The sequence below is a fragment of the Alexandromys fortis genome, unplaced genomic scaffold, assembly GCF_014885135.2.
Source record: "Alexandromys fortis isolate MF-2015 unplaced genomic scaffold, M_Fortis_MF-2015_v1.1 scaffold_148, whole genome shotgun sequence".
Lineage (NCBI taxonomy): Eukaryota > Metazoa > Chordata > Mammalia > Rodentia > Cricetidae > Alexandromys > Alexandromys fortis.
Genome location: NW_026068019.1, coordinates 1,262,845 through 1,275,228, shown reverse-complemented (window position 1 = coordinate 1,275,228; position 12,384 = coordinate 1,262,845).

Sequence of the window (12,384 nt, the reverse complement as noted above, 5' to 3'; positions counted from 1 at the left end):
GGTTCAAGAGAGGGGTTATCAGTGGCAGGGCCACGAGGATGTTGGGACCTCATAACTGTCAGCATTTTCATTTTAATCAACTTAAAATTAATTTTTTTACTTTTCCTTCTCGAATTAATCCAAACATAAAATAAATCTGTAAGAGTAATTTTGGAATAACTAACTGCTTTTTCACATAGTCAACCTGAGTAAAAATTGAACTTCCTAAAAGAGTATTTCATAAACCCTGGAAACAGAAAAATGCAGGAGGCTGTCCCTGCTCCTCCAGATAAATCCAGAGCTGCTGGCACTATTCAGGACTACTCCATTCTGCTTCTGGCCGGGGGCTGGGGGTGGGCTGGGGGTGGGGTCTGATGGAAAGACAGCTCTTACTAAACAGGTACTGAGGGAAGATGGTCTAGGGTGTGTTTGTCTTAACAGAGGGGTTGCTTGTGTCTTTTTAATAGGGTGGGAGAGCATCTCAGTGCCATTGGCTGTCGGGTGGCATGTTGTCATCTGGAGAGCCAATGTTCGGAGAACTAGGTTCTAGGCTGAGACTTCTTGCAATCTTATGCTGGTGGTCCCTAAACCAGGCCGTGAGATTAGCAGAAGGAAACCTCCTCCCATATCTCCCCATAGCAATCCCTCCTAAGGCTTGGGATGAAAGGCTATCATAGTACCACTGTATCACAGATACATCTTACATATTTGTGATTACTACCTAGTGAAGCCATCAAAACTTAGAAAGCTGTCTTAACCCTCTCAGCACCTCCAAACACAACAGAGGAAATCAATGAGCCCTTTGGGGGACGAGGATGTGAAATAAGGTCTCTTCTTCACTTGGCCTTGTGAAAAATGCCCTATGTTGGAAGACATCGGGGGAATGCTAGAGGCCTATTCTTTGGAAAACTGTAAGAATGCACATTTTAGCTCAATTTCACCCATCACTAAATTAGAGCAGAAAATCAGCTTTGGGTTGTGACTCCCAATTCTATGTTCGTTCTCAGTGCTACTACAGTTTTTTTCCAAACACGGTCACCATGTTGGCTTTCAACAGAATGTGATGCGGTGGAAATGGCTCAGCTTAACGGCTTACAGGCCCCGGGTTTAGGGATGTATAAACCATGGCTGAAATTAGGAAACTTGTCACAGCTAGACAGGTTGAGTTGGAAGGGGAGTCCAGGGTGTAGGCTCACTCAGCTTCCCCTTCTGTTACTTGGTTTCTGTTATATTGTTTCTGTTACTTTGTTTCTGTTACATTGGTCCCTATCTCTACATTTCCTGGTTCCTGGGAGATAGGTTTCTACCATCACTTTCCTTTGAATAAATGAAGACGCAGAAACACTAGCAAATGAAATGACTTCAAGCGCTGAAAGAGACCTTCCAAGCTACCGAGTCCAGGCTCCTCATTTTACAGGCGAGACGATGCCTAACAGATTAAATGGCATGTCCGAGGTCGCCAGGCTGTTAAGTGATGTCGATGGAAACCGCACTTGTGGACCACTGGTCAAATGTTCTTTCCGTGATCACACCACAGTGTGCTCCATGTTTGCCAAGAAGCGCACAGCAGAGATAAAATGAGAGACCTGGGCTTGCTAGGCCTCCTCAGGCCATCAAATGACATTCACCAAGCCTCTATTACCGTGTGCACCAGCCTGAGTTCTCCAGCATCCCCCTTTGTCCTGAGGGATCAAAGGATTGAACTGCAATTCAGCTTGAATAAAAAAGCCTATGTAGAATTATTTTGCTTTCCAATCTCACATAAATCCAGTTTCTTAGTTCCTTTTCTCCTTCACCAAAAGTCACTTTTTGGTAATAAAGGTAATGAACTTAAGGTGTGCATATATAGTCATATAATACGTAAATATATATATACATGCATATAGAGTGGAAGCTGTATTTTTTGAGACATGTCTATAGCCCATGCTGGCCTTGAATTTGCAGCAATCTTCCTGCTTCAGCCTCCCAAGTTCTGGGAATTGCAGGTGTGAGTGACCACAGCCAGCCAGTCTTATTGGAATTAAATCTCTCAATTTTGACTGTGTATATATGAGGCAGATAGCTAACTGTTCATCTAATTAAGAAGTCTTCATCTAAATTCACCCAGCAATGTATCCCACGTTAGGCCTCCTTATGTTTTACCAAGGACAATCTGACACTTAAGTTGCCTAGTGGTGGTGAAGTTGGTGCTTAGGTTAATAATACTTTGCTTATTTATATACATAGGACTTTACCAAGCATGCTTGACCTGTTCAAGAAAAGCTGGGGAAGGCAAGGAGCAACATTTGTGGAGGCGTTCTCATGTTTATGCCTCAAAACACCTTAGTCACAGGTTCTGTAACTACACTTGATGGATGAACGAAGACGCCCAGTCTCCAGGGATTAAGTACCCTGGCCACAGCCACAAGGCCTTCTAGTGGCCAAGCCAAAATTTAACTCTGGGGCTTACTTGTTCCAAAGTCTGTGTCCCCTACAATATCACACTCACCATGGCCTCTGTGCCTTTGTTTCAACAGCTGAAGTACGAGCTGAATACGGACGCGTTGGTTCCAATAGCAAAGACAGGACTCTTGGTAGCCATCCAGTAGGGCAGGGCAGGCAGAATAAACATGTTTCCCACCCTGGTAACCTGGGAGCTTCTTCTTAAAGATATTAGTCAAAGGCTTGAGGGTTTTTTGTTTTTTGTTTTTTCTTTTAAATATGAGCAGAAGGGGAGTTTGGGGCCGATTTTTCAGTGAAACTCATTTGGGTACATAAGAAATCTAAGTGGCAAGAATTTGTGTGGGCCTGTGTGAGGATGAATGAGAGAGTGCTGTGAAAACACTCAGTGCGTTGGAAAGCACTGAGCCCATGTAGGGCTTGCTTTTAAGGTGTTTGGGGAAGAAGACGAGTTTAGCAGAGTCCAGTGCATCTGCTACAGAAACTTATATTTTAGGCAGATCTTTTGCTTTTCCTGTAAAGTCTCTCGATTGATGTTCTCAAATGTGAGGGGATAGACATTGGTAGTGATGTTCTGTCTAGTGGCCACTACCGTGGCTCCAGTGTCCCACATCTCCCTTCAGACCAGCACCAGTGACTCCTAAGACATGCCCAGCTTGGTGCATGGTGAATACAGAGGCCTGAGGATGCCATTCTGCCTTCTTACCTTGGTCATTCTGGAATGAGGGGAAAAAAACGAGTATAGCAGCCCCAAACCCAAAAGACAAAAAATATTTCAGCCTTTGGGTTGCTTTGCTGTGCATCCTCACGCAAGATGCTAATCCCAGCTCTTAGTAGGAAGAGGCAGGGAGATCTCTGCATGTGCAGACGGCCTTATCTACATAGTGAGTTTAGTTCCAGGTTAGCCAGAGCTACATAGTGAGACATTGCACACGCACACGCGCGCACACACACACACATACACACCACATATCACATCACACAATACACATACACCACACATACAAACACAACACACTCACATATACCACATATCACATCACACAATACACCACATATACAAACACAACACACACACACACACACACACACCTCTGCTTCAGGCACCTAAAGCAATCAAAGCGGTCACTGGACGTTGCCTTTGCAAGAATCAGAGAAATAAGGTAGAGAAACTGGGTCTAGAAGTTATTGGAGCAAAGCCCAGTTGCACTGCGACTCTGCAGCCCCCACAGAAAGCCCATGGTCCTCCTGGCCTGCACTATCTCAGAAAATGTCTCCTCCCTCCCAGCCAGAATCCCCCTCACCCTAAAAGAGGCCTGGGAGCTGGCTGCCCATAAACTCTTGCCTTCCTAAATATCAAAGGGAGTCGAACCTGGCTGTTTCTTTATTTCCATCAAGGGGCCTTTGAATCAAAGGGATTTTTTTTTCTGAGAATGAAAACACTACAGACTCTTGAGGGACCAGGCCCTAAAAAGAAAACACTCCAATTGGAACTGGTTCAAGGCCCTCGTGTCCAATTAAGGAAAGGCTCGCATTCCTGCGCTAGCTCTAGTCTATCTTTCTTTCTCTCCCTCCATAGCCATGCAAGAATGCACTTCCGCAGCCGGAAGGAGAGGCCACTATCACAGGGACACCGCTGGCACAGTGAGGGCTCCTCGGGTGGGCTGTGCCTGTCAAGGCTTTAGACAAAGAGCAGGAACTACAGAACAAGGCATACTCCTTCATACCAATCCAGCCTGCTCCTACCCAGCCCGGAGAGCAGGGAGGAACTTCATCATACCTGTGGCATTATGAAAAAAGAAGAACACACTCCAGTCGCTTCCCTGAGTAGAAATACACTTCTGCTATGCTTCCTCCAGGGGCAACTGATCCCCGCAGATTTCACACCCACTGCTCCTCCTTGGAGGAGCAAGCAGCCTATGACATCCCCCAGAGAACGGCTTCTGAGCACTTCACTGCCTCTGAGCAGTAACCTGAGCCAGCTCCAGCCTGCTGGAGTCCCTGGTGTACTTCACACCCACAAGACACGCCTTGGAATCAGATACCTGGGTCCATCTTACACCCGTTTCTGCCCTTTCAACAGTTCCAGCAGGAACTAGCACGTCCTCTGCACCAGGAGGGTCACCCGGGTTTGCAAGGAGCCACGCTAGGAGGACCTTGAGTCTCTCCCACATTTGTCCTCCCCTCACCCAGACAAAGCCATTTCCCATGAGCGCCCTCACGTGCAGAACCATTGTGCCCAGCAGGTGACTATAACTAGAATTCCTCAACCATCATCAGAGCTCTAGAGAAATGGCACACGCCGTGCGTAAGTGTGGAGTGTGCTGAGACCCAAGGCTTCTTGAGACCCTTGCTCTTTGAGGTCCCGTTACAAAGAAATGGGGTGCTGTCTCTAATGCTGGGCAGCGTGCCAGGCACTGGGGAGACAGGACTGAGATGCCAGCTCCCACTAACACTCTGTGATAAGTGCCATGGCAGGGACGCATGACCAGAATGGGGGTATGCTAGGTGCTGTCATGAGCTGCAGGCCTCTTAGAGGGATGCAGAACCTAAGCTCTACCAGAACGAGGATTGTGCCTAGCTGGGTGCTAATGTCCTTTTGACATTTGGCACCCAGTAGGTGCTCTCTAAATACTTGTTGGATGAACAGTAGCTGGGAAATGAGGTTCATGTTAATATAGTTGATCTCAAAGGATGAAGAGAAGCCAGAAAAAGGCAATCTTGCCAACAGGACAATTGCTATCAAGGCTCGGGGGAGGAAAATGCAAAGAGAATGCCGGGAACTAGACATGACTTGTCATCTATGAAGCTCGACGACAACAAAACCCAACAAAACTACATAATCGAATTACAAATAAAGAAAATCTCAATGTTTTAGGTGAGTTTACTGTTTTATTTTGGAATATATTTATGGCTAGCTTCCGCTGCATGCAGCCCACAGGTGTGGAACGGGCATGCCTGACAGACCCTGGAAGAGATGCTGAAGCTTTGTATGATGCCAGCCCTGCATGGCAAACAGAATGAGCGCCTATGGCTAGAAAGGGTATGCTACCAAAGGATTGTGTGACATTTCTTGGAGAAAAAAAAAATGTCTCTCCAGAGTCCCACATTGGGGCACCGGACTGAAACCCCAAGGTCCAAATCAGGAGCTGAAGGAGAGAGAGCACAAACAAGGAACTCAGGACCGCGAGGGGTGCACCCACACACTGAGACAATGGGGATGTCCTATCGGGAACTCACCAAGGCCAGCTGGACTGAGTCTGAAAAAGCATGGGATAAAACCGGACTCGCTGAACATGGCGGACAATGAGGGCTGATGAGGAGCCAAGGACAATGGCACTGGGTTTTGATCCTACTGCATGTATTGGTTTTGTGGGAGCCTAGGCAGTTTGGATGCTCACCTTACTAGACCTGGAAAGAAGTAGGAGGTCCTTGGACTCCCCATAGGGCAGGGAACCCTGACTGCTCTTCGGGCTGACAAGAGAGGGGGAGTTGATTGGGGGAGGGGGGAAATGGGAGGCGGTGGCGGGGAGGAGACAGAAATCTTTAATAAATAAATAAATAAATAAATAAATAAATAAATAAAATGTCTCTCTTCTGTTAACCGAACCAATTCTGCAGCCTCTGTTTCCTGGGCTAGTGACCAGCAGGGAGGCACCTCAGCAGAAACATAAGTGAGTCACATTTAGTCTATGTGACATAGGTCTTTGAAGACTTCCCCTTCTGTCCCCTCTGGTTTTATACCTCTCTGCAGCTCCCGGCCCTCAGAACCCAGCACCTCTTGACCGCTTTCCAAATGTTCAAGCCTCCCCTTTCTTTTCCCCTCAGTCATCTGTGCTGTGACTCCCCAAGCCCAGGAAGATTCCAAAGCGTTTAATATGACACACAAGTTCTGCCACAAGGGTGACATGTGGCACCGGCCAAAGCTGCTTCTACCAAAGCAGCATTTCAAGCAGGTGAGTAAGTGCGGGAGACACCACAGGGCCATGACGACATGGGAAGGAGAGAGCTGGCAGGAAGTCTGGGGTGGATACCACCAACAGACACCCATAGGGGACAGCTGTCCCCATTCCCATCTGTCACACCCTTCTAGAGGACAGCATACTGGTGTCCTTGACCCTCACTCTAAAGCGAGGACAGCATTCTAGTCCGCGATAACGGAAGGAGGCTCGAAGGTCCGGGCAGCTCGTTTTCTTGCGTCTAAGAAGAGGCAGAGACTTGGGCTGAAAGGGACTCCTCTCGCTGGACCCAGGGAACTGGGTGACCCTGCACAGATGTGCACCAGTAGAGGCGTCCCTGGCCACAGTGAGGAAGTACTGCATCAGTAGCCTGCGTGGTGCCAGATGCCAAATGCCTTCTCAAGAGCTTGAGGAAGTGCCAGAGGGTCCATGCCCTGGAGCCTCAGCAGGTGTTTAGGGCTCATCTGACAGTGCTGGCCCCAGCCACTGAGGATGACAGGGCAGCTGGCCACCCATACTGCTCATTCTCCTGACTCAGGGCCACTTTGGAAAGCTGGCCTTACACTCGCAGCTGTCCTGAGTGCTGCTGCTGCTGCTGCTTCTCTGGGGGACGACTAGCTTCCCCAGTGCTAACACCAGAGGCTTTAGAGCCACGATCCCTAACCTCTCCAATGCGGCAACCCTTTAATATAGTTCATGTTGTGGTGACCCTCAAAAGTAAAATTATTCCATTGCTACTTCATAACTGTAATGTTTCTACTGTTATGTATCATAATGTAATTATCTGATATGCAAAATATCTGATATGCTAGTCAAAGGGGCCACGACCAACCTCTGCTTTAAAAAGAGGCAGGGAAAACAGTGATGGACATCTCAGCTAACCACTGTTCCATAAGGAAAAAACAACGGTGTGTAGTGGTGCCTGCCTGCTATCCCCAGCACTTTGGAGTTTAGTCACAATGCTCTATGGGTCTTGATCATTGATAAGCACTATCCATTTTCTTTCCTTATCAGAGAGTTTGCTCATCCGTAAAATGGTCAACTGTACTGCACAGCAAAGGTGCAATGGTGTCAAGGGCCCAGCTCCCCTAGCAGAAAGGTGCAGTATTTAATCAGTCGCTGTTTAAAGATGGACTGGGGGTAAGAAAAGAGAGGGGAATGAAGGAAAGGAGGGAGGGAGGGGGAGTGGGAGGGAAGGAAGAAGGGAGGAAGCAAGGACACGAGGAAGGAAGCAAGGAAAAAGGAAGGAAGGAGAGTAAGAGCTTTAGTAACGATTCCACTGTTGTTTTTTTAGTAGAAAAACAGTAGAGGCACCAAGTGAAATGTCTTCTGGGCCTCCCAGCTTAGCCTGCACTAAAAGAGAAGGATGCCAACAATCGTGGTCCCTGCCCCATCTCTCCTTCTTTGAAGCACCTTTTGGGGTGTATTTATACAGGGCCTCACACTTGCCAGTACCATGTCCACAAGCACCCCCAGGACTGAGAGCTGAGACCTCTGGTTGCTGTATACGGATGGCCCACAAGTTTTTCGTGGCAGGTTAACAGTCTCCACCCTTACAACCCACCCTGCTACGCCCAGGGCTGCAGACATTTCCGGCAACTTCTCACAGCTGTCCCTTTGACAGGCGCGTTAAGAAATATCGTGGTACCCGGTGCCAGCAAGTTGCTCGGCTCTTTTGTTCTTGGGACCTCTGCATGTCTGCACAAGTACTCATAACCCAGGCCAAGGGCATCTCAGCACTTGAATGAGTGCTCTGAGTTCTGGGTCAATGCCGGGGAAAGAATACTGACCCCAGTCAAAACAGAAGCTTGTCCAGTTCCCATTATTTTACCTTCTTTTTTTTTTTTTTTTTTTTTTTTTTTGTGTTTGGGCATTTCTTGCAAGTAGCAACGGACACCTGCCAATGACTTCAGGGAAACAGGTGTGAGAGGCAGGCTCGGTTCCAACAGGCCTCTCTCTTCTTTCTGGAGGGCAATGATTCATACAGGAGGTAACAGAGGCATCATAGCAGAGGACTAACCACCAGGAATGAGAGCCTGGTAGGAAAAAGGCAGGCTAAGGGTCGCTACAGAGGTTGCAAAGGAGTGAGCTTTGATGGGAAGTGGGGGTGGTGGCCAAAGTTGATACCCAGACAGATGTTCAGGTCTTCCATTCTGTGGGCATGGGGGGTTGGGAGGGAAGGAGATGGAACAGGGTTGGAGATTTTGAGCTTCATAGCTGGAGAAACCGAGTTAAGAGGGGCTGGTTAAGGAGGAGGAGGTCATGTCTCTTTCCAACAGACCGAGTGTAAATGGAGATTGCTCGTTTGTTACCCAGCCACTCAGACCCAAATAATCAGGCAGAAATTATATTAATTACAGCACTGTTTAGCCAACCGCTTAGGTTAGCTTAGGTTAGCTAGCTCTTACATCTTAAATTAACCGATTTCTATTAATCTGGGTATCACCATGAGGAACCGGTAAGGTTCCAGGGTCCTCTTTCAGCAGCTGCATGGCATCTCCCTGACTCTGTTTTCTTTCTCTCTGTATCTCTGTTCGGATTTCCTGTCTGACTTTATTCTGCCCTGCCATAGACCAAAGCAGCTTCTTTAGTAACTGTAATAAAATATATTCACAGAACACAGAGGTTCGTCCCACACCGATGGAGCGTCCATGCAGTCACCCACCGTTCGTGGAGTAGCAGCCACGCTATTGTCTAACTATCAATACTGTTTTTCAAGCTATGGGTCTGTGTCACCATGGCTTCTGCATAAAGATCATAAGCCTGTAAGTGTGTGCCATGGGTATTCATATTGTTCTACAAATGGGGTTCTGCAGAAACAGATGGAGACATGGGTTGGGACCCACATCCGTAGAAGGGACGAGATACCCAATAGAAGACAGCAGGAGAGTTGGCTGAAGGCCCGACAAATCTTGGTAAACTCTGTGAGGAACTGTGGAGCTAATATCGTCCATCAAATATAGCTTCCTATTCCAAAATGCCTGGACCTTTATGGCCTTGCCTTGCTCAATCCATACTATGGACTGTCTTGAAGGAGTGTGAGCATCGGCGAGGCACACCTAGAAGATACTAACAGCTGGAGTCTGTCTGCTGACCCCACGCTCACAGCTGGGCAGCAGACCCTTGCAGAGAAGGAGATGGGGTGGCTCATTTGATGCCTTCTGCAGACCCCAAGGCTTGCAGCCCTGCTTCATTGCTTCTCTGCAGCTAGCTGTGCACTGCACAGCACTGTAACCAATTGGCTCCTTAGGGAACACATGACTTCTTTCTGCTTATCTGACCCCTACCCCCACCTTGCAGGGGACAGAATGAAAGCCCAAAAAAATCTGCCTTTCCCAAGCTCAACAGGCAGGGCACTGTGAGCCTAGATCTGCTAGCCTGAGACCCTGCCTCCCCTCAGCCTCTTCTCGACTCCTTGGTGGGGACAGTTTGGCACTCTGAGAGTCACAAAGGAACAACCGCAGCTCCTGTTTGTGGATGGCAGATGCCGTGTCCCATCGTCCGCGTGTCCAGCTCTGCAGGAAGCCAGCAGCTTCCACCAACAAGTGAGGTGAGCATAAGACCAACGGGAGACTGAATCCAAGTTTCCAGGGAGTCCCCAAACAGGTTCCCCAGAATTAAACTGGACCAGCAGGGGCCATTCTGGAGCCTTCCATAATTGCTCTTGCAGGAGTGAGCATTGGCTTGACTGTACATCTGCATGGAAGGTGCTGTGGGAAGCTCCTAGGAAACTCTGGGGTTTACTACAGGGCTGCAGGCAAGGCTTCTCCGCGATATTGGGAATCAATGTTCTTATTCTGAGGCTCCATAGGGAGCTTGGGCTTTCCTAAGGCAGCTCTGCTTTGAATTTGTGATTCATAGATTAGGAGGATCATACACTACTGTATAAGTCAGGAATTCTGATCTCTGTTGAAAACACCCCAACGTAAGCACCTGGGAATTCATAGCACACAGCAAGACTACTCTAGGCTCCATCTGCTCCTGCCTTCTATTCTTCCCTCTCTCCAAAACTCAGCACTTTCTAAAAGCCTCTACTCTACTCTCTGTGCCATTGTAAGCATGGATACTTTCTAGAATGATGCAATATGTAAGTAACAGAATCAAGTAATGCCTTTCAGGGAAACCTTCCATTTGTCTTCTACCTTCTCTTGGGGAACCACTTTGCAGGAATGGTGCAGTAGACTTTTAGGGGTCCCCACGTGTGGCCTCCCACCCTGCAGTGCCAATCACAGCAGCCCTTGGGAGCCACCGTGAGTGAGGTTGAGAATGTGGATAGAGTCTCAGAGCAGCCATACATGTTGAGCGTGCCACAAGATTCGGGTTTTCCAAAAGTCTGGGAGAGGGTCTCACAGTTCCCAATTATCTTGAAGGTAGTGCAAGGCCAGGATCGGGAAGCCTGGCTGTCTCACCCCGTATGGTCCAGACATGATGAAGCTTCTCCCCAGGCACAGCTGGGTCTACTTAGCCCATCACATATCTCCCCAGAATGCTCTGACTGGCCACCATCGCTTTCCCATTGATGTTTTCACAAGCTGGGCATTTCTGCTCTTGCTTTTCTCCTGCAATCTTCCATGGGCTGCCTGAGGCATTCTTTCCAAGCTGACACATCAACACAACTCCTCCCGGTAGTAAGAATTTTTCTCCAACTCCGTGTCCTTAGGCTGAACACATCAGTAACTGGAGAGATTTGAAAAACAGACCTGTCCACCATTCTGCCTCTTTTGAAGCCAGAGCTTCCTAGGCCAAACGCTGATACCGGGATCTCTAAGGTCCTGTGCTTGGCTCGGGATTCTACATCGAAGGGGATGACTCATTCCCAGGTGTTGAGAGGGCCAATCACCACAAACAGACAACGCCTGTCTGCCACAGGGTGTCTATTACCCTTTGTCTCTGGGTTATTTCAGATCACTGTGAAGGGAGCAGAGGTAGCAATGAAATCCTTTGGAAATGACAGGTAGAAAACATGAATTAACCTTTCTCCGCTTCAGTCCTTTGCCTTGCCAAGCGGGGGTGGGGATAAGAACACCCACCTTGCCGAGGCTGAAGAGTGAAAAGGAAAGATAGGAAACACCTGGCTCGGCACCTGTGCTCCTTCCTCTCTTTCGGTAGGGATGGGCTTCTGCAAACACACACTGTCATCTGAGGTCTCAACACTCACAATTTCAGGGAGGCCTGATAGCCAGCTCCTTCTGCAGCTCATCCTGCTGGTGGTGGTTTCTGGCCATCTCACCTGCTGAATCAGACCCTACATTTTAATGGGATTGAATGGGATTCCATGGCCATGCGCGTGCATCACAATTTGAGACTTGTCCATGGAAAGGTCAGGAACCTCCCCCTTTGAGCCTCGTGGGTTTAATGGCATGTCTCTTGGCAATGAGCAGTCAGTCAAAAGGAGTCTGTCCGTCAAATTAAGACAATATTGACCTAACACAGGTGATCCCGGGTCAGGCTGGTTCTGCGGTGGCTCTGGCCAGACCAAGGCGCCCTCTGCTCACCTGCCCCGTTCACCTGCCTCTCCTATCACCTGCTCGTAGCCACGGCTCTGGGGAGACTGCGGCTCCTGTTTACTGGGCAAGCACAGATAAGGTTTCTCACAACTCCACCTGGGCTCCTCTGCCAAGGTAAACTTGCTCCGCGGAATCGCTCCCTGACTGGAAAATGTGTCCGTCTATTTATTTCTCACTCCCACTGGAAAAAAGGTGGGGGAGAGGGCTTGGCGATGATGTCATTCTTTCCACAGAACTTCTCAAAGGCATCACATGTCACAGCCACTTCCAGGCAACGCTTGGGTTTCTCTGCACAGCACCTATGGAACACAACTAGTCAAGGGTGCCAGTTTCCTTTCCTGCTCCGCTTTGCCCGTCCATCACCCCTAGTTAGGGCTTTTATTCTCTGGTGGACTCAAGGGCCACCTTGAAAAGGAACCTTAGACTAGGAGGTGAGGGACCATTTCCTTGACATTTCTCTCAGAAGTGAACTACAATCGGGCAAATACTTTGGCAGCCAG